This window comes from Drosophila takahashii, unplaced genomic scaffold, assembly GCF_030179915.1.
Source record: "Drosophila takahashii strain IR98-3 E-12201 unplaced genomic scaffold, DtakHiC1v2 scaffold_15, whole genome shotgun sequence".
In the NCBI taxonomy this organism is placed as follows: domain Eukaryota; kingdom Metazoa; phylum Arthropoda; class Insecta; order Diptera; family Drosophilidae; genus Drosophila; species Drosophila takahashii.
The window spans coordinates 1-23,477 of record NW_027221668.1 but is presented as its reverse complement, the minus strand read 5'-3'; the positions used below and the strand labels follow the sequence as shown (position 1 = coordinate 23,477).

Below are 23,477 nucleotides of genomic sequence, written 5' to 3'. Positions count from 1 at the left end.
TTTTTTCTTTATACATATAATATGGTATTTCCATATCGCTATAATTGAATTATATGTATAAGATATCATTTATATATAGCATTGCCAAAATAATATGAAAAACATAAATTTTGAACAATACAACCGGTCGGCGAGCACTGCCTCCCTATATATGTTTTTGGCCACGACGTCTAAATATTGGGTATTTATCGTACTGCGGCTCCGGTGTATGTAAATTGGGCATATTTCGTACTGATGCCACCATATCCATATAACTTATTTTTTGTTCTATATCTATATAATTAATTTTTTTTCCATACCTATAACTATTAAACTAATTTTTTTCCATATCCATACTTGAACTTATTATTTTTCCCATATCCATATAACTCGTTTTTTCCATATCCACACTAGAATTTAGTATTTATCCCATATCCATATAAATCATTATTTACCATATCAATATAAATAATATTTTTCCATATTCATACTAGAACTTATTATTTCTTTAATATCCATATAACTCAATATTTTTTCATATCCATACTAGAACTTATTCTTTTTCCCATATCCATACTAGAACTTATAAATTTTCCCATATTCATATAACTAATTTTTTTCATATCCATACTAGAACATTATATTTTTGCCATATCTATATAACTCATTTTATTCCATATCCATACTAGAACTTATTATTTCTTTAATATCCATATAACTTAATATTTTTCCATATCCATACCAGAACTTTTTATTTTTCCCATATCCATAGAACTAATTTTTTTCATATCCATACTAGAACTTAATATTCTTCCTATATCCATATAACTTATTATTTACCATTACAATATAATTAATTTTTTCCATATCCATACTAGAGCTTATTATCTCTTCAATATCCATAAAACTCAATATTTTTTCATATCCATACTAGAACTGATTATTTTTCCCATATCCATACTAGAACTCAGTATTCTTCCCATATCCATACTACAACTTAGTATTTTTTAAATATGCATATAACTCATTATTTAGCATATCAATATAACTAATTTTTTTCCATATCCATACTAGAACTTATTATTTCTTTAATATCCATATAACTCAATATTTTTTCATATCCATACTAGAACTTATTATTTTTCCCATATCCATACTAGAACTTATAAATTTTCCCATATTCATATAACTAATTTTGTTCATATCCATACTAGAACATTATATTTTTGCCATATCTATATAACTCATTTTATTCCATATCCATACTAGAACTTATTATTTCTTTAATATCCATATAACTTAATATTTTTCCATATCCATACCAGAACTTTTTATTTTTCCCATATCCATAGAACTAATTTTTTTCATATCCATACTAGAACCTAATTTTCTTCCTATATCCATATAACTTATTATTTACTATTACAATATAATTAATTTTTTCCATATCCATACTAGAGCTTATTATCTCTTCAATATCCATAAAACTCAATATTTTTTCATATCCATACTAGAACTGATTATTTTTCCCATATCCATACTAGAACTCAGTATTCTTCCCATATCCATACTACAACTTAGTATTTTTCCCATATGCATATAACTCATTATTTAGCATATCAATATAACTAATTTTTTTCCATATCCTTACTAGAACTTATTATTTCTTTAATATCCATATAACTCAATATTTTTTTATATCCATACTAGAACTTATTATTTTTCCCATATCCATACTAGAACTTATAAATTTTCCCATATTCATATAACTAATTTTTTTCATATCCATACTAGAACATTATATTTTTGCCATATCTATATAACTCATTTTATTCCATATCCATACTAGAACTTATTATTTCTTTAATATCCATATAACTCAATATTTTTTCATATCCATACTAGAACTTATCATTTTTCCCATATTCATATAACTCATTTTTCCATATCCATACTAGAACTCTGTATTCTTTTCCATATCCATATAACTCATTTTTTTTTCATATCCATACTAGAACTTATTATTTTTCCCATATCCACATAACTCATTTTTTTCATATCCATACTAGAACTTGTTATTTTTCCCAAATCCATATAACTCATTTTTTTCATATCCATACTAGAACTTAATATTATTTTCATATCCATATAACTCATGTTTGGACTTGGAATATTTTTATACACGTCACTAATAGGATGACGATTCAATCATCTATTTTAAGAGGAACATTGACTTGCATATGTCTCTTACTTGCATGTTCGGACTTAGAATATTTGTATACGCGTCACTAATAGGATGACGATTCAGTTGGCTACCTTAAGAGGTACATATACTTGCATATGTCTCTTACTTGTATGTTCGGACTTAGAATATTTTTATACACGTCACTAATAGGATGACGATTCAGTTGGCTACCTTAAGAGGTACATATACTTGCATATGTCTCTTATTTGCATGTTCGGACTTAGAATATTTTTATACGCGTCACTAATAGGATGACGATTCAGTTGGCTACCTTAAGAGGTACATATACTTGCATATGTCTCTTATTTGCATGTTCGGACTTAGAATATTTGTATACGCGTCACTAATAGGATGACGATTCAGTTGGCTACCTTAAGAGGTACATATACTTGCATATGTCTCTTACTTGTATGTTCGGACTTAGAATATTTGTATACACGTCACTAATAGGATGACGATTCAGTTGGCTACCTTAAGAAGTACATATACTTGCATATATCTCTTATTTGCATGTTCGGACTTAGAATATTTTTATACGCGTCACTAATAGGATGACGATACATATGGCTACCATTGTTAAATATATTTAAATAAACTATATGATGGACGTTGATGCACTACGAGCAGTACAAACAAGTGGCCCAACGATACCAAGCACGTGCTTGTTACGCGCGGGACCCTTTATCAATTAGGGCAAAAATGCGAGTTCGCGAGGAAAAGACATGAAACCAAATACTACAACTAAGATTGAAGCAAATGAGATAAAATTTTAGTTTTTAATACGGGGATAGATGTTGAAGTGCAAATTAAATGATAAAGATTGTTATAATTTTTACATAGAACACGAAAAGGCTCATGCAGAGTAAAATTTGATGTACATCGAGGCAAATTAAGAGGGTAATAATTTCGTGTTAGTCTAACGGGAACATTAAAAGTTAAACGGTTTACCAGTTCTACGGAATCAATATCACCTTTTATAAGATTTTGCATAAAAATAGTACCAAGCATTATTCTACGGTTTTCAAGTGTAGGTAAATTAAGCAATAGTAATCTACTCTGGTAGGAAGGTAGCCTTACGTTTTGATCCCAGTTCAAACTACGAAGGGCAAAAAGAAGAAATTTTTTTTGCACCGACTCAATACGGTCGATGTGCACTTGATATTGTGGACTCCAAACTGAAGAACAATATTCCAAAATGGGACGGACAAGGGAGGTAAATAATAATCTGGTTGTATAAGGGTCATCAAATTCCTTTGACCAACGCTTTATAAACCCAAAAACACTCATAGCTTTATTGACAGTGGCCATTATGTGGCAATCAAATTTAAGTTTTGGGTCGAGAAGAACACCTAAATCGTTAATTGAATATATACGGTCGAGTGGTGTATTTTTAAGAGAATAACTAACAAACGTAGGAGTGCCCCTATAAAAAGTCATAACGTTGCATTTAAGGCAGTTCAGATTTAAAAGATTGTACTCACACCATCCCTGAAAACAATCAATATCTGACTGTAAGTTGAAACCGGACCCTACATCTTTATATGATAGACAAAGCTTAACATCGTCAGCGTACATTAGTACACGAGAATGAGCTACGATAGAGGGAAGATCGTTAATAAACAAAGTAAACAGCAAAGGGCCTAAATGACTACCTTGAGGAACTCCAGATGTCACGTTGATCATTTTAGAAACAGCGCTCTTAAATATAACCCTCTGAGTCCTACCATTCAAGTAACTTGAAATCCAAGTTAATAGATTACATGGGAACCCAAGCTGATCTAATTTGAATAAAAGGAGAGAGTGGTTAACAGAGTCAAAGGCCTTACTAAAATCTGTATATATAACGTCAGTCTGCATGTTATTCTTATATCCATTTATTACAATAGATGATAGTTCAAGAAGGTTGGTGGTGGTCGATCTTCGCTTAACAAAACCATGCTGACACGGTGATATTAGCGAGGAACATAAATGCTGCAAATGAGAAGTAATAATACATTCAAATGCTTTAGGAATTGCCGACAATTTAGAAATGCCTCTATAATTCTGGGCATCCGCCTTCGCACCCTTTTTGTGGAGTGGAATAATGAAAGAGTCCTTCCAGATAGTTGGAAAAACTGATGATGAAATAGACAAATGAAAAAGTTTAAGAATCGGTTTACAAATGGTTGAAGCACAAAACTTAAGCACACTCCCAGGGAGTCCATCAGGACCGGGAGAATACGTTGGCGTTGTTGTTGCTAAATCCCTTAAAAGAGAACTTTCGGTAATTACAGGGGTAAAAATACAATTAGCCCTATTTAAGTGGTTAGGGTAGGTAGGGTTTGACCAAGCAGCCGAACTATAAGTAGTTTGGAAAAACTCGGCAAATAAATCCGCAATTTCAGAATCCGACGATGCCTCTTTTGAGTTTAAACGTACCGATGAAGGCAATGCCGAAGACTTACGCTTGGCATTAACGAAGTTATAAAACTGCTTCGGATCATTTGAAAACTCGAATTTACATCGATTTAAATACATGGAATAGCAATGACTGTTGAGAACATTAAAATCTGAACGAGCCACAACATATTTCGCAAAATCAGATGGCTTTCCCGTTTTTTTATACTTTTTATAAGTGTTGGATTTAAGATTTTTAAGTCTTTGAAGCTCATTGTTAAACCAAGGAGGCCTGTTTAGCTTCGGAGGAAGACTGTCAGGCACGCATTCGTCAAAAAAAGTGTTTAAAACGCTATAGAAAAGTTCAATTGCACTGTCAATATCCATGCAATTGTACAAATCAGTCCAATTATATTGAGAAATCATGTAGTTTAGTTTATTATAGTCACATTTACGAAAGCATCTTCTTTTAGTTTGAGGAACTAAAGGAGAAAGGGTATCAGTACAGGGGAGGCCAATTGTCAATTCCAAAGTTGGATGATATTGGTCTTCAGGTACAACAAGTGCGTCAATTCTAGCTACAGTGACTTCATGCGGATCTAAAACAAAGACAAGATCTAATTGTCTATTTAATGAATTTCGTATAAAGCTTACTTGCTGTAACGATAATTCTAAAAGACCATCCACAAAATCATGGGCGGATAAAGGAGTAGCGACAAGTGAGTCAGTGGGAAGAGACCAAGAGATATTTGGGAGATTAAAGTCACCCAAAACAATCAAAAGGTCTCTGTTAGAAAGAAAGGATAGAACAGATTTAATAGCAGACAGATGGTGCTCATAAATTATTAAATCAGAGCCAGGAGGAATATAAGAGCAGGTTACAAAAATAGATAAGGATTGAATGGAAACTTTGACACTAACAAATTCAATATCGTTAGGGATATGAATGTTAAGCCTCTCCGATGTTAAACTAGAGGTAACGGCAATCAGAACACCACCCCCCCTACGCGGGGAGCGATCGGTCCTGTAGGTGTTAAAGTTCATTGACAAAACTTCAGAGTCAGATATCTCTGGTTTCAGCCAAGTCTCCGTAAAAGCCAAAATATCTTCAGTAAATGCAGAGGAGTCAGCATAAAGCTTTGGTAGCTTCATATTTAGTCCTCTAACATTTTGATAAGCCAAAAATAAACCTGTTAGTTTTTTGGCACAGTGGAAGGCCTATTATTGGGCACAGTGGAAAGCCGATTATTAGGCACAGTGGGAGGCCTGTTATTTGTTCTCGGTTTATTGGGAACAAATTCTTTTATTACCAAATCATCATTAAGCCAAAAGCTTTCAGAAAATAGTACATTAAACACATCAGGCGGAGCAAATATTTTAAAAGAAGATATCCTTCGGGCGTACGAAAATCGAAATTGTTCAACTTCAATGTCCTCGGATGGGAATTTTTCACGTATGAATTCCATAACATCCTCAGATTTGGTATCCGGGGGTGACGATACATATGGCTACCATTGTTAAATATATTTAAATAAAATTTATTTAAATATAATTATTATATTATATATATATATTTTATATATATATATATTTTGACTTAAAAAAGCCAAACAAAATAAACACAATTAAATTTATGTTTATTATCGAATCATCAAGCAAAGGATAAGCTTCAGTGGATCGCAGTATGGCAGCTGCTCAACCACTTACAACACCTTGCCTGTTACAAAAGTCGTTTACAATTGATTCTAGGCTTTGTCATTGTATTAAATAATGCTTTTATATGTAACTAGCGCGGCATCAGGTGATCGAAGATCCTCCCAATTTACTATGTTACAAATTACATTGGCATCACATCCATTGTCGTTTATAAAGTAAATTATAAACTTTAAATGGTTTAGAAGCCATACAATGCAAATTGCCCCTTATTTATCATTGCAGTCCAGCACGGATACGACCTTAGAGGCGTTCAGGCATAATCCAACGGACGTAGCGTCATACCACTGTTCGCTCGAACAAGTATTGTGCCATTGGTCCGTACCTGCGGTTCCTCTCGTACTACGCAGGAATGCTGTCGCAACAACGTTTTGTCATTAGTAGGGTAAAACTAACCTGTCTCACGACGGTCTAAACCCAGCTCACGTTCCCTTGCATGGGTGAACAATCCAACGCTTGGTGAATTTTGCTTCACAATGATAGGAAGAGCCGACATCGAAGGATCAAAAAGCGACGTCGCTATGAACGCTTGGCCGCCACAAGCCAGTTATCCCTATGGTAACTTTTCTGACACCTCTTGTTAAAAACTCTTTAAACCAAAAGGATCGATAGGCCGAGCTTTTGCTGTCCCTGTGTGTACTGAACACCGAGATCAAGTCAGCATTTGCCCTTTTGCTCTATGTGTGGTTTCTGTCCGCACTGAGCTGGCCTTGGGACACCTCCGTTATTATTTGAGAGATGTACCGCCCCAGTCAAACTCCCTACCTGGCAATGTCCTTGAATTGGATCATACCTGAGTAATTGGAGTTATACCAAATTTTCAAATCAAAAATACATAAATGCACCGTTTTATTAAAGAATTTGTTTGCGATTATATAACAAACTCGTGATACTTTGATCAAGAAGCTTGCATCAAAACCCAATACCATAAGATATAATAAATATATCCGTATAATGGCTAGGAAATGATACACGTTCCATTTAATCAAGTAAGTAAGGAAACAATAAGAGTAGTGGTATTTCATTGACGATACCAAACCGAAGTCTAATATCTCCCACTTATTCTACACCTCTTATGTCTCCTTACACTGCCAGATTAGAGTCAAGCTCAAAAGGGTCTTCTTTCCCCGCTAATTATTCCAAGCCCGTTCCCTTGGCTGTGGTTTCGCTAGATAGTAGATAGGGACAGTAGGAATCTCGTTAATCCATTCATGCGCGTCACTAATTAGATGACGAGGCATTTGGCTACCTTAAGAGAGTCATAGTTACTCCCGCCGTTGACCCGCGCTTACTTGAATTTCTTCACTTTGACATTCAGAGCACTGGGCAGAAATCACATTGTGTCAACACCCGCTAGGGCCATCACAATGCTTTGTTTTAATTAGACAGTCGGATTCCCCAAGTCCGTGCCAGTTCTGAATTGATTGTTAATTGATAATCGTTATAATTAATAAGAACTAATTGGTTTGACCCAATTAGTATTCTTAAAAATTTTAGCAAGAAAGTTCCACAATTGGCTACGTAACTAACTATCCGGGGAACAAGTAACTAACATAAATGCTAGAAACTCTATTTACCCAGAACGAGCACATAAACCATGTTATTGTTTCCCAATCAAGCCCGACTATCTCAATCTTCAGAGCCAATCCTTATCCCGAAGTTACGGATCTAATTTGCCGACTTCCCTTACCTACATTATTCTATCGACTAGAGACTCTTCACCTTGGAGACCAGCTGCGGATATTGGTACGGCCTGTTGAGAAGTTTGCGTGTCCCCACCATAAATTTTCAAGGTCCGAGGAGAAAATATCGACACAACAGTATATGTCATGCTCTTCTAGCCCATCTACCATATCTCTCTGCGAAAGACTTCCATGGTAGTACGGCTATAAAACAGAAAAGAAAACTCTTCCGATATCTCTCGACGGCTTCTTTATGGTCGTTCCTGTTGCCAGGATGAGCACGAGGCCCATATTTAATAACAAACGGATACTCAACAGGTTACGGAATTGGAACCGTATTCCCTTTCGTTCAAAATTATTCAAGTATATTATATTAGCTTGATTTGTATATATTGCGTTTTTGGTTTTACTTGAAAATTTTCGGCTTTCGCCTTGAACTTAGGACCGACTAACTCGTGATCAACCACTGTTCACACGAAACCCTTCTCCACTTCAGTCCTCCAAGGTCTCATTCGATTATTTGCTACTACCACCAAGATCTGTACCAATGGCAGCTCCATGCAGGCTTACGCCAAACACTTCTACGCATACCATTGTACCTTCCTACTCACTAAAGTTTCAAAATTTATATCACAAGTAATATAAATCATCTACTTTAGCGGTAATGTATAGGTATACAACTTAAGCGCCATCCATTTTAAGGGCTAGTTGCTTCGGCAGGTGAGTTGTTACACACTCCTTAGCGGATTTCGACTTCCATGATCACCGTCCTGCTGTTTTAAGCAACCAACGCCTTTCATGGTATCTGCATGAGTTGTTAATTTGGGCACCGTAACATTACGTTTGGTTCATCCCACAGCGCCAGTTCTGCTTACCAAAAGTGGCCCACTGGGCACATTATATCATAACCTTAAACTTCATATCAAGAAAGTTAAGGTTCTTACCCATTTAAAGTTTGAGAATAGGTTAAGATCGTTTCGACCCTAAGGCCTCTAATCATTCGCTTTACCAGATAAGATTATTTTATATAATATTAAAATGCACCAGCTATCCTGAGGGAAACTTCGGAAGGAACCAGCTACTAGATGGTTCGATTGGTCTTTCGCCCCTATACTCAATTCTGACAATCGATTTGCACGTCAGAACTGTTTCGGTCTTCCATCAGGGTTTCCCCTGACTTCAACCTGATCAAGTATAGTTCACCATCTTTCGGGTCACAGCATATATGCTCAAGGTACGTTCCAGTTAGAGGCATAAATAATATAAATATCATTATACATAACTATATAGAACGCCCCGGGATTGTGTTAATTATCTATAAATAGTTAAAAAACTAATCCCATTATTAGTCAAGTTAATTACGCTATTAGGTTTATATCCCAATAACTTGCACATATGTTAGACTCCTTGGTCCGTGTTTCAAGACGGGTCCCGAAGGTATCCTGAATCTTTCGCATTGTTAATCCTACAAGTGCATATAATAAACACAAAAATCAATGATAATCATGCCATTATATAATTCCGAAAAATTAACGCACTGTATTCATATAAATCTATCAGCACTTTATCAAATTAATAACATTTATTCTGTGTTAAAATGCAAGCAATTTAATTTGAATAAACTATAAGTTATATTTTATGATAAATTTGGTATGCTAATAGATTACAATGTCCTTATATGGAAAAAATGCACACTATTATCATAATATTGTTTAAATATTACAATTTTAATGATGAATTTTCCATAACGGATATTCAGGTTCATCGGGCTTAACCTCTAAGCAGTTTCACGTACTGTTTAACTCTCTATTCAGAGTTCTTTTCAACTTTCCCTCACGGTACTTGTTTACTATCGGTCTCATGGTTATATTTAGTTTTAGATGGAGTTTACCACCCACTTAGTGCTGCACTATCAAGCAACACGACTCTTTGGAAACATCATCTAGTAATCATTAACGTTATACGGGCCTGGCACCCTCTATGGGTAAATGGCCTCATTTAAGAAGGACTTAAATCGTTAATTTCTCATACTAGAATATTGACGCTCCATACACTGCATCTCACATTTGCCATATAGACAAAGTGACTTAGTGCTGAACTGATTTCTTTTCGCTCGCCGCTACTAAGAAAATCCTTGTTAGTTTCTTTTCCTCCCCTAATTAATATGCTTAAATTCAGGGGGTAGTCCCATATGAGTTGAGGTTGTATATAACTTTTATTTGCAATTAATTCTTTATATATAATGATAAAACATTTTATTAAATTCGTTTAAAGCTGACGTATATATATATTAATGGCATTTATTTGTAACGAATTAACGAAGAATAATAATATTGTCAACGTTTTTCATATTTCAAATCATTAATAAGAGACAATTCTAGATAATATTTTATGCTAGACATTTCTCAGTATTATTTGATTGAAAAAGAAAATATTCCTCTTCGTTTTTCTCAAAGTTTAATTACTATTGTGAGATAATGTTTTTCATATATTTGTTAATATTATGAATAAAATAATTAAATTATTTTTATCCAATAATATACCATATGCTTATAAAATTTTATTATAAAATTTGTATAAACAACTTAATTAGCATAGTCTTACAACCCTCAACCATATGTAGTCCAAGCAGCACTATAAAATTAATTAAAGTACATAACAGCATGGACTGCGATATGCGTTCAAAATGTCGATGTTCATGTGTCCTGCAGTTCACACGATGACGCACAGTTTGCTGCGTTCTTCATCGACCCATGAGCCGAGTGATCCACCGCTTAGAGTTTTATAATATTGGTTTTAAATTTGGTCAAATATGTTTTTATTGAAAGAAATTAAAAATACACCATTTTACTGGCATATATCAATTCCTTCAATAAATGTATTTATATACCTAAAATAAATGCTGCGAAATGTCTTAGTTTTATATAAACAATATATATCAAAGTATTATTTGTAATGGCATTTGTTTGTTAATATATATTGATAATTTTATATAAAACATTAACCTGAAACCAGGTACAACATTGTATATTTTAGGTTGTTGCATTATCCAATGTATGATCATCATCAAATTAGTTGGCCAATACATCTCGCAACGCGTGTATATTATGGTCCATATACACACAAAAGTTTATAATAAATATATAAAATATATTTTATTATATTAGTAATTCGATTTGCTTGTTCGAATTTTAAGTTTGTTTCTATTTAATTTATTTGTAATAACTATTATATTATTACAATATTTCGATTTGCTTGTTCGAAATTTATTTGATCTTTTACTTTTAAGATCATATTTTTGGTATAATTATTATTATAATTATTATGTATATATATATATATTGGTAATTTGTATTAAATTTGTATTAACAAATTTTTTTATTAACGGTAAGGATATTATACAATAATGATCCTTCCGCAGGTTCACCTACGGAAACCTTGTTACGACTTTTACTTCCTCTAAATAATCAAGTTCGGTCAACTTTTGCGAAACAACCGTAACACACAAGGCGTCACAGTGATCACGTCCGGAGACCTCACTAAATAATTCAATCGGTAGTAGCGACGGGCGGTGTGTACAAAGGGCAGGGACGTAATCAATGCGAGTTAATGACTCACACTTACTGGGAATTCCAAGTTCATGTGAACAGTTTCAGTTCACAATCCCAAGCATGAAAGTGGTTCAGCGGTTTACCCGGACCTCTCGGTCTAGGAAATACACGTTGATACTTTCATTGTAGCGCGCGTGCAGCCCAGGACATCTAAGGGCATCACAGACCTGTTATTGCTCAATCTCATTATTGCTAGACGCAATTTGTCCATTTAAGAAGCTAGTGTCCTTATAATGGGACAAACCAACAGGTACGGCTCCACTTATATAAACACATTCAAACACAATAAACATTTTACTGCCACCATGAATGAAGGCTATATAAGCTTCAACACCATAATCCTGAAGATATCTATTTAATATATTTGAGTCTCGTTCGTTATCGGAATTAACCAGACAAATCACTCCACGAACTAAGAACGGCCATGCACCACCACCCATAGATTCGAGAAAGAGCTATCAATCTGTCTTACACACTTATGTTCGGACCTGGTAAGTTTTCCCGTGTTGAGTCAAATTAAGCCGCAGGCTCCACTCCTGGTGGTGCCCTTCCGTCAATTCCTTTAAGTTTCAGCTTTGCAACCATACTTCCCCCGGAGCCCAAAAGCTTTGGTTTCCCGGGAAGCGACTGAGAGAGCCATAAAAGTAGCTACACCCAATTGCTAGCTGGCATCGTTTATGGTTAGAACTAGGGCGGTATCTGATCGCCTTCGAACCTCTAACTTTCGTTCTTGATTAATGAAAACATCTTTGGCAAATGCTTTCGCTTAAGTTAGTCTTACGACGGTCCAAGAATTTCACCTCTCGCGTCGTAATACTAATGCCCCCAAACTGCTTCTATTAATCATTACCTCTTGATCTGAAAACCAATGAAAGCAGAACAGAGGTCTTATTTCATTATCCCATGCACAGAATATTCAGGCATTTGAAGCCTGCTTTAAGCACTCTAATTTGTTCAAAGTAATTGTACCGGCCCACAATAACACTCGTTTAAGAGCACTAATGCAGGTTTTTAAATAGGAGGAACATATGAAAAAATACAAGTATTTAAACACATATAAGAACTCCACCGGTAATACGCTTACATACATAAAGGTATAGTACTAACCACAATTGTAAGTTGTACTACCCGTATGAAGCACAAGTTCAACTACGAACGTTTTAACCGCAACAACTTTAATATACGCTATTGGAGCTGGAATTACCGCGGCTGCTGGCACCAGACTTGCCCTCCAATTGGTCCTTGTTAAAGGATTTAAAGTGTACTCATTCCAATTACAGGGCCTCGGATATGAGTCCTGTATTGTTATTTTTCGTCACTACCTCCCCGAGCTGGGAGTGGGTAATTTACGCGCCTGCTGCCTTCCTTAGATGTGGTAGCCGTTTCTCAGGCTCCCTCTCCGGAATCGAACCCTGATTCCCCGTTACCCGTTGCAACCATGGTAGTCCTAGATACTACCATCAAAAGTTGATAGGGCAGACATTTGAAAGATCTGTCGTCGGTACAAGACCATACGATCTGCATGTTATCTAGAGTTCAACCAATATAACGATCTTGCGATCGCTTGGTTTTAGCCTAATAAAAGCACATGTCCCATAAGGTTCATGTTTTAATTGCATGTATTAGCTCTAGAATTACCACAGTTATCCAAGTAACTGTTAACGATCTAAGGAACCATAACTGATATAATGAGCCTTTTGCGGTTTCACTTTTAATTCGTGTGTACTTAGACATGCATGGCTTAATCTTTGAGACAAGCATATAACTACTGGCAGGATCAACCAGAATAATGTTTTCGTTCATATTTCATTCATATTTTTTGAATAGAAATTAGTAATATAAATATAATAGATTTTATTTCCATATTATATGTTCGGTTTTTCTTAAATATTGATTTTAATTCAATATTTTTTTTTTTGCTTTGTGAAATAATTCTATTTTAATTCGAATACGGCCATTTTTATATGGCATTCGTATACGTTCTTTAATTTTTACTTGTTTCGCCACTAATATAACAAGTTTATAATTGATGTTAAAGAAAAAGTACAACTTTTTTATAACACAATTTTCAATATATATTGTTCTTTCTATAAGTTTTTATTATATTATATATACATATTTCATTCTAAAATATCATTTTTGTTCAACATACATAATTATTGTATCCACACATGTACAATTTTTGTTTAACCAATATAAATATTGAGTTAAATCATTTGCATTTTGATGATAAATTTAAAATTTATCTTTTCCATATAACTCTCTGGTAATATATGATATAAAACCGAGCGCATATGAAATTATTTTGATCACTAATATTGCAATTATATTTTATTATAATGCTTTTTGTAAACACATTGTACCGGCAAGCGATACTCTGTGCCCAAACGACAGGGGATATAATAATTTAATATAAATTATCATATATACCTGCCACCAAAGATTAACGATAAAAGTCGGAAACAATTTGTTATTCTATATATAATAGAAACTTGACCTCTGTTTCACCTTATTATCATGGGTTTATAATATTAACCGCGTAGCCAAGTCTTAATTTCATTTAAGAAACAAATTTATACGGATAATATTTTGATTTTAATATATGTTGTTCTATTGATAACAAAAGTATATATTATAATATATTTTGTTCAATAGTAGATGGACTACTTACTGTACCATCCTTATTTTTTATTATTATTGATATACATTATATTGACAACAGCATATGATATTCATATGGTTTGTTCAATAATTAATTGGTGGACAACCACTGACCATCCTATAGTAGTTTTTGGCCACGACGTCTAAATATCGAAATTATTTAATTCCGTTTGCCACCCATACGATAGATATTAACTATCTATAATAATAATGTGTACGCATAAAATATTATATGTATATATATAGACCAACAGACAAGCACTTCACCCTATAGTAGTTTTTGGCCACGACGTCTATATATCGGGCATATTTAATTCTCTTTGCCACCCAACCAAAGATATTCACTTTTTTATATAAAGTATTATTTGATCATATTAATATAACCAATTATTTCTGCCATATTCATATAATTTCTTTATGAATTATTTTTTGGTCATATCCATATAATCTATATGCCGTATCCATATAATGAATACGGCATATCCATACAACTAGCCATATTTGTATGTCAATGTATATTTTATTATACATTTTTTTTCTTTATACATATAATATGGTATTTCCATATCGCTATAATTGAATTATATGTATAAGATATCATTTATATATAGCATTGCCAAAATAATATGATAAACATAAATTTTGAACAATACGGCCGGTCGGCGAGCACTGCCTCCCTATATATGTTTTTGGCCACGACGTCTAAATATTGGGTATTTTTCGTACTGCGGCCCCGGTGTATGTAAATTGGGCATATTTCGTACTGATGCCAACATATCTATATGACTCATTATTTTCTTCCATATCAATATAACTTCTTTTATTTCCATATTCAAGTAATTTCTTTATTTGCCATATCAATATAAAATATTTTTTGGTCATATTTATATAATCTATATGCCGTATCCATATAATGAATACGGCATATCCATACAACTAGCCATATTTGTATGTCAATGTATATTTTATTATACATTTTTTTTCTTTATACATATAATATGGTATTTCCATATCGCTATAATTGAATTATATGTATAAGATATCATTTATATATAGCATTGCCAAAATAATATGATAAACATAAATTTTGAACAATACGGACGGTCGGCGAGCACTGCCTCCCTATATATGTTTTTGGCCACGACGTCTAAATATTGGGTATTTTTCGTACTGCGGCCCCGGTGTATGTAAATTGGGCATATTTCGTACTGATGCCAACATATCTATATGACTCATTATTTTCTTCCATATCAATATAACTTCTTTTATTTCCATATTCAAGTAATTTCTTTATTTGCCATATCAATATAAAATATTTTTTGGTCATATTTATATAATCTATATGCCGTATCCATATAATGAATACGGCATATCCATACAACTAGCCATATTTGTATGTCAATGTATATTTTATTATACATTTTTTTTCTTTATACATATAATATGGTATTTCCATATCGCTATAATTGAATTATATGTATAAGATATCATTTATATATAGCATTGCCAAAATAATATGATAAACATAAATTTTGAACAATACGGCCGGTCGGCGAGCACTGCCTCCCTATATATGTTTTTGGCCACGACGTCTAAATATTGGGTATTTTTCGTACTGCGACCCCGGTGTATGTAAATTGGGCATATTTCGTACTGATGCCAACATATCTATATGACTCATTATTTTCTTCCATATCAATATAACTTCTTTTATTTCCATATTCAAGTAATTTCTTTATTTGCCACATCAATATAAAATATTTTTTGGTCATATTTATATAATCTATATGCCGTATCCATATAATGAATACGGCATATCCATACAACTAGCCATATTTGTATGTCAATGTATATTTTATTATACATTTTTTTTCTTTATACATATAATATGGTATTTCCATATCGCTATAATTGAATTATATGTATAAGATATCATTTATATATAGCATTGCCAAAATAATATGATAAACATAAATTTTGAACAATACGGCCGGTCGGCGAGCACTGCCTCCCTATATATGTTTTTGGCCACGACGTCTAAATATTGGGTATTTTTCGTACTGCGGCCCCGGTGTATGTAAATTGGGCATATTTCGTACTGATGCCAACATATCTATATGACTCATTATTTTCTTCCATATCAATATAACTTCTTTTATTTCCATATTCAAGTAATTTCTTTATTTGCCATATCAATATAAAATATTTTTTGGTCATATTTATATAATCTATATGCCGTATCCATATAATGAATACGGCATATCCATACAACTAGCCATATTTGTATGTCAATGTATATTTTATTATACATTTTTTTTCTTTATACATATAATATGGTATTTCCATATCGCTATAATTGAATTATATGTATAAGATATCATTTATATATAGCATTGCCAAAATAATATGAAAAACATAAATTTTGAACAATACAACCGGTCGGCGAGCACTGCCTCCCTATATATGTTTTTGGCCACGACGTCTAAATATTGGGTATTTATCGTACTGCGGCTCCGGTGTATGTAAATTGGGCATATTTCGTACTGATGCCACCATATCCATATAACTTATTTTTTGTTCTATATCTATATAATTAATTTTTTTTCCATACCTATAACTATTAAACTAATTTTTTTCCATATCCATACTTGAACTTATTATTTTTCCCATATCCATATAACTCGTTTTTTCCATATCCACACTAGAATTTAGTATTTATCCCATATCCATATAAATCATTATTTACCATATCAATATAAATAATATTTTTCCATATTCATACTAGAACTTATTATTTCTTTAATATCCATATAACTCAATATTTTTTCATATCCATACTAGAACTTATTCTTTTTCCCATATCCATACTAGAACTTATAAATTTTCCCATATTCATATAACTAATTTTTTTCATATCCATACTAGAACATTATATTTTTGCCATATCTATATAACTCATTTTATTCCATATCCATACTAGAACTTATTATTTCTTTAATATCCATATAACTTAATATTTTTCCATATCCATACCAGAACTTTTTATTTTTCCCATATCCATAGAACTAATTTTTTTCATATCCATACTAGAACTTAATATTCTTCCTATATCCATATAACTTATTATTTACCTATTACAATATAATTAATTTTTTCCATATCCATACTAGAGCTTATTATCTCTTCAATATCCATAAAACTCAATATTTTTTCATATCCATACTAGAACTGATTATTTTTCCCATATCCATACTAGAACTCAGTATTCTTCCCATATCCATACTACAACTTAGTATTTTTTAAATATGCATATAACTCATTATTTAGCATATCAATATAACTAATTTTTTTCCATATCCATACTAGAACTTATTATTTCTTTAATATCCATATAACTCAATATTTTTTCATATCCATACTAGAACTTATTATTTTTCCCATATCCATACTAGAACTTATAAATTTTCCCATATTCATATAACTAATTTTGTTCATATCCATACTAGAACATTATATTTTTGCCATATCTATATAACTCATTTTATTCCATATCCATACTAGAACTTATTATTTCTTTAATATCCATATAACTTAATATTTTTCCATATCCATACCAGAACTTTTTATTTTTCCCATATCCATAGAACTAATTTTTTTCATATCCATACTAGAACCTAATTTTCTTCCTATATCCATATAACTTATTATTTACTATTACAATATAATTAATTTTTTCCATATCCATACTAGAGCTTATTATCTCTTCAATATCCATAAAACTCAATATTTTTTCATATCCATACTAGAACTGATTATTTTTCCCATATCCATACTAGAACTCAGTATTCTTCCCATATCCATACTACAACTTAGTATTTTTCCCATATGCATATAACTCATTATTTAGCATATCAATATAACTAATTTTTTTCCATATCCATACTAGAACTTATTATTTCTTTAATATCCATATAACTCAATATTTTTTTATATCCATACTAGAACTTATTATTTTTCCCATATCCATACTAGAACTTATAAATTTTCCCATATTCATATAACTAATTTTTTTCATATCCATACTAGAACATTATATTTTTGCCATATCTATATAACTCATTTTATTCCATATCCATACTAGAACTTATTATTTCTTTAATATCCATATAACTCAATATTTTTTCATATCCATACTAGAACTTATCATTTTTCCCATATTCATATAACTCATTTTTCCATATCCATACTAGAACTCTGTATTCTTTTCCATATCCATATAACTCATTTTTTTTTCATATCCATACTAGAACTTATTATTTTTCCCATATCCACATAACTCATTTTTTTCATATCCATACTAGAACTTGTTATTTTTCCCATATCCATATAACTCATTTTTTTCATATCCATACTAGAACTTAATATTATTTTCATATCCATATAACTCATGTTTGGACTTGGAATATTTTTATACACGTCACTAATAGGATGACGATTCAATCATCTATTTTAAGAGGAACATTGACTTGCATATGTCTCTTACTTGCATGTTCGGACTTAGAATATTTGTATACGCGTCACTAATAGGATGACGATTCAGTTGGCTACCTTAAGAGGTACATATACTTGCATATGTCTCTTACTTGTATGTTCGGACTTAGAATATTTTTATACACGTCACTAATAGGATGACGATTCAGTTGGCTACCTTAAGAGGTACATATACTTGCATATGTCTCTTATTTGCATGTTCGGACTTAGAATATTTTTATACGCGTCACTAATAGGATGACGATTCAGTTGGCTACCTTAAGAGGTACATATACTTGCATATGTCTCTTATTTGCATGTTCGGACTTAGAATATTTGTATACGCGTCACTAATAGGATGACGATTCAGTTGGCTACCTTAAGAGGTACATATACTTGCATATGTCTCTTACTTGTATGTTCGGACTTAGAATATTTGTATACACGTCACTAATAGGATGACGATTCAGTTGGCTACCTTAAGAAGTACATATACTTGCATATGTCTCTTATTTGCATGTTCGGACTTAGAATATTTTTATACGCGTCACTAATAGGATGACGATACATATGGCTACCATTGTTAAATATATTTAAATAAAATTTATTTAAATATAATTATTATATTATATATATATATTTTATATATATATATATTTTGACTTAAAAAAGCCAAACAAAATAAACACAATTAAATTTATGTTTATTATCGAATCATCAAGCAAAGGATAAGCTTCAGTGGATCGCAGTATGGCAGCTGCTCAACCACTTACAACACCTTGCCTGTTACAAAAGTCGTTTACAATTGATTCTAGGCTTTGTCATTGTATTAAATAATGCTTTTATATGTAACTAGCGCGGCATCAGGTGATCGAAGATCCTCCCAATTTACTATGTTACAAATTACATTGGCATCACATCCATTGTCGTTTATAAAGTAAATTATAAACTTTAAATGGTTTAGAAGCCATACAATGCAAATTGCCCCTTATTTATCATTGCAGTCCAGCACGGATACGACCTTAGAGGCGTTCAGGCATAATCCAACGGACGTAGCGTCATACCACTGTTCGCTCGAACAAGTATTGTGCCATTGGTCCGTACCTGCGGTTCCTCTCGTACTACGCAGGAATGCTGTCGCAACAACGTTTTGTCATTAGTAGGGTAAAACTAACCTGTCTCACGACGGTCTAAACCCAGCTCACGTTCCCTTGCATGGGTGAACAATCCAACGCTTGGTGAATTTTGCTTCACAATGATAGGAAGAGCCGACATCGAAGGATCAAAAAGCGACGTCGCTATGAACGCTTGGCCGCCACAAGCCAGTTATCCCTATGGTAACTTTTCTGACACCTCTTGTTAAAAACTCTTTAAACCAAAAGGATCGATAGGCCGAGCTTTTGCTGTCCCTGTGTGTACTGAACACCGAGATCAAGTCAGCATTTGCCCTTTTGCTCTATGTGTGGTTTCTGTCCGCACTGAGCTGGCCTTGGGACACCTCCGTTATTATTTGAGAGATGTACCGCCCCAGTCAAACTCCCTACCTGGCAATGTCCTTGAATTGGATCATACCTGAGTAATTGGAGTTATACCAAATTTTCAAATCAAAAATACATAAATGCACCGTTTTATTAAAGAATTTGTTTGCGATTATATAACAAACTCGTGATACTTTGATCAAGAAGCTTGCATCAAAACCCAATACCATAAGATATAATAAATATATCCGTATAATGGCTAGGAAATGATACACGTTCCATTTAATCAAGTAAGTAAGGAAACAATAAGAGTAGTGGTATTTCATTGACGATACCAAACCGAAGTCTAATATCTCCCACTTATTCTACACCTCTTATGTCTCCTTACACTGCCAGATTAGAGTCAAGCTCAAAAGGGTCTTCTTTCCCCGCTAATTATTCCAAGCCCGTTCCCTTGGCTGTGGTTTCGCTAGATAGTAGATAGGGACAGTAGGAATCTCGTTAATCCATTCATGCGCGTCACTAATTAGATGACGAGGCATTTGGCTACCTTAAGAGAGTCATAGTTACTCCCGCCGTTGACCCGCGCTTACTTGAATTTCTTCACTTTGACATTCAGAGCACTGGGCAGAAATCACATTGTGTCAACACCCGCTAGGGCCATCACAATGCTTTGTTTTAATTAGACAGTCGGATTCCCCAAGTCCGTGCCAGTTCTGAATTGATTGTTAATTGATAATCGTTATAATTAATAAGAACTAATTGGTTTGACCCAATTAGTATTCTTAAAAATTTTAGCAAGAAAGTTCCACAATTGGCTACGTAACTAACTATCCGGGGAACAAGTAACTAACATAAATGCTAGAAACTCTATTTACCCAGAACGAGCACATAAACCATGTTATTGTTTCCCAATCAAGCCCGACTATCTCAATCTTCAGAGCCAATCCTTATCCCGAAGTTACGGATCTAATTTGCCGACTTCCCTTACCTACATTATTCTATCGACTAGAGACTCTTCACCTTGGAGACCAGCTGCGGATATTGGTACGGCCTGTTGAGAAGTTTGCGTGTCCCCACCATAAATTTTCAAGGTCCGAGGAGAAAATATCGACACAACAGTATATGTCATGCTCTTCTAGCCCATCTACCATATCTCTCTGCGAAAGACTTCCATGGTAGTACGGCTATAAAACAGAAAAGAAAACTCTTCCGATATCTCTCGACGGCTTCTTTATGGTCGTTCCTGTTGCCAGGATGAGCACGAGGCCCATATTTAATAACAAACGGATACTCAACAGGTTACGGAATTGGAACCGTATTCCCTTTCGTTCAAAATTATTCAAGTATATTATATTAGCTTGATTTGTATATATTGCGTTTTTGGTTTTACTTGAAAATTTTCGGCTTTCGCCTTGAACTTAGGACCGACTAACTCGTGATCAACCACTGTTCACACGAAACCCTTCTCCACTTCAGTCCTCCAAGGTCTCATTCGATTATTTGCTACTACCACCAAGATCTGTACCAATGGCAGCTCCATGCAGGCTTACGCCAAACACTTCTACGCATACCATTGTACCTTCCTACTCACTAAAGTTTCAAAATTTATATCACAAGTAATATAAATCATCTACTTTAGCGGTAATGTATAGGTATACAACTTAAGCGCCATCCATTTTAAGGGCTAGTTGCTTCGGCAGGTGAGTTGTTACACACTCCTTAGCGGATTTCGACTTCCATGATCACCGTCCTGCTGTTTTAAGCAACCAACGCCTTTCATGGTATCTGCATGAGTTGTTAATTTGGGCACCGTAACATTACGTTTGGTTCATCCCACAGCGCCAGTTCTGCTTACCAAAAGTGGCCCACTGGGCACATTATATCATAACCTTAAACTTCATATCAAGAAAGTTAAGGTTCTTACCCATTTAAAGTTTGAGAATAGGTTAAGATCGTTTCGACCCTAAGGCCTCTAATCATTCGCTTTACCAGATAAGATTATTTTATATAATATTAAAATGCACCAGCTATCCTGAGGGAAACTTCGGAAGGAACCAGCTACTAGATGGTTCGATTGGTCTTTCGCCCCTATACTCAATTCTGACAATCGATTTGCACGTCAGAACTGTTTCGGTCTTCCATCAGGGTTTCCCCTGACTTCAACCTGATCAAGTATAGTTCACCATCTTTCGGGTCACAGCATATATGCTCAAGGTACGTTCCAGTTAGAGGCATAAATAATATAAATATCATTATACATAACTATATAGAACGCCCCGGGATTGTGTTAATTATCTATAAATAGTTAAAAAACTAATCCCATTATTAGTCAAGTTAATTACGCTATTAGGTTTATATCCCAATAACTTGCACATATGTTAGACTCCTTGGTCCGTGTTTCAAGACGGGTCCCGAAGGTATCCTGAATCTTTCGCATTGTTAATCCTACAAGTGCATATAATAAACACAAAAATCAATGATAATCATGCCATTATATAATTCCGAAAAATTAACGCACTGTATTCATATAAATCTATCAGCACTTTATCAAATTAATAACATTTATTCTGTGTTAAAATGCAAGCAATTTAATTTGAATAAACTATAAGTTATATTTTATGATAAATTTGGTATGCTAATAGATTACAATGTCCTTATATGGAAAAAATGCACACTATTATCATAATATTGTTTAAATATTACAATTTTAATGATGAATTTTCCATAACGGATATTCAGGTTCATCGGGCTTAACCTCTAAGCAGTTTCACGTACTGTTTAACTCTCTATTCAGAGTTCTTTTCAACTTTCCCTCACGGTACTTGTTTACTATCGGTCTCATGGTTATATTTAGTTTTAGATGGAGTTTACCACCCACTTAGTGCTGCACTATCAAGCAACACGACTCTTTGGAAACATCATCTAGTAATCATTAACGTTATACGGGCCTGGCACCCTCTATGGGTAAATGGCCTCATTTAAGAAGGACTTAAATCGTTAATTTCTCATACTAGAATATTGACGCTCCATACACTGCATCTCACATTTGCCATATAGACAAAGTGACTTAGTGCTGAACTGATTTCTTTTCGCTCGCCGCTACTAAGAAAATCCTTGTTAGTTTCTTTTCCTCCCCTAATTAATATGCTTAAATTCAGGGGTAGTCCCATATGAGTTGAGGTTGTATATAACTTTTATT

At 33.5% G+C, this 23,477-nt stretch overlaps 1 long non-coding RNA gene and 4 other non-coding genes across 5 annotated transcripts; all 5 read right to left on the bottom strand.

The window, feature by feature from the left end:
• Positions 1-240: 240 nt before the first annotated feature.
• On the bottom strand, positions 241-2,711 carry LOC138914235 (uncharacterized). Its single transcript, XR_011420097.1, has 2 exons — positions 1,777-2,711; positions 241-1,361 (listed from the first exon to the last, which is right to left on the bottom strand). It is a non-coding gene; the product is annotated as an uncharacterized lncRNA (long non-coding RNA).
• Positions 2,712-6,243: 3,532 nt separating this feature from the next.
• On the bottom strand, positions 6,244-10,200 carry LOC138914243 (large subunit ribosomal RNA). Its single transcript, XR_011420104.1, has one exon. It is a non-coding gene; the product is annotated as a large subunit ribosomal RNA (ribosomal RNA).
• Positions 10,201-10,598: 398 nt separating this feature from the next.
• Positions 10,599-10,777, bottom strand: LOC138914236 (5.8S ribosomal RNA). Its single transcript, XR_011420098.1, has one exon. It is a non-coding gene; the product is annotated as a 5.8S ribosomal RNA (ribosomal RNA).
• Positions 10,778-11,399: 622 nt separating this feature from the next.
• On the bottom strand, positions 11,400-13,394 carry LOC138914249 (small subunit ribosomal RNA). Its single transcript, XR_011420110.1, has one exon. It is a non-coding gene; the product is annotated as a small subunit ribosomal RNA (ribosomal RNA).
• A 6,112-nt stretch (positions 13,395-19,506) lies between these two features.
• LOC138914245 (large subunit ribosomal RNA) lies at positions 19,507-23,462 on the bottom strand. The gene has a single exon (XR_011420106.1). It is a non-coding gene; the product is annotated as a large subunit ribosomal RNA (ribosomal RNA).
• Positions 23,463-23,477: the final 15 nt, after the last annotated feature.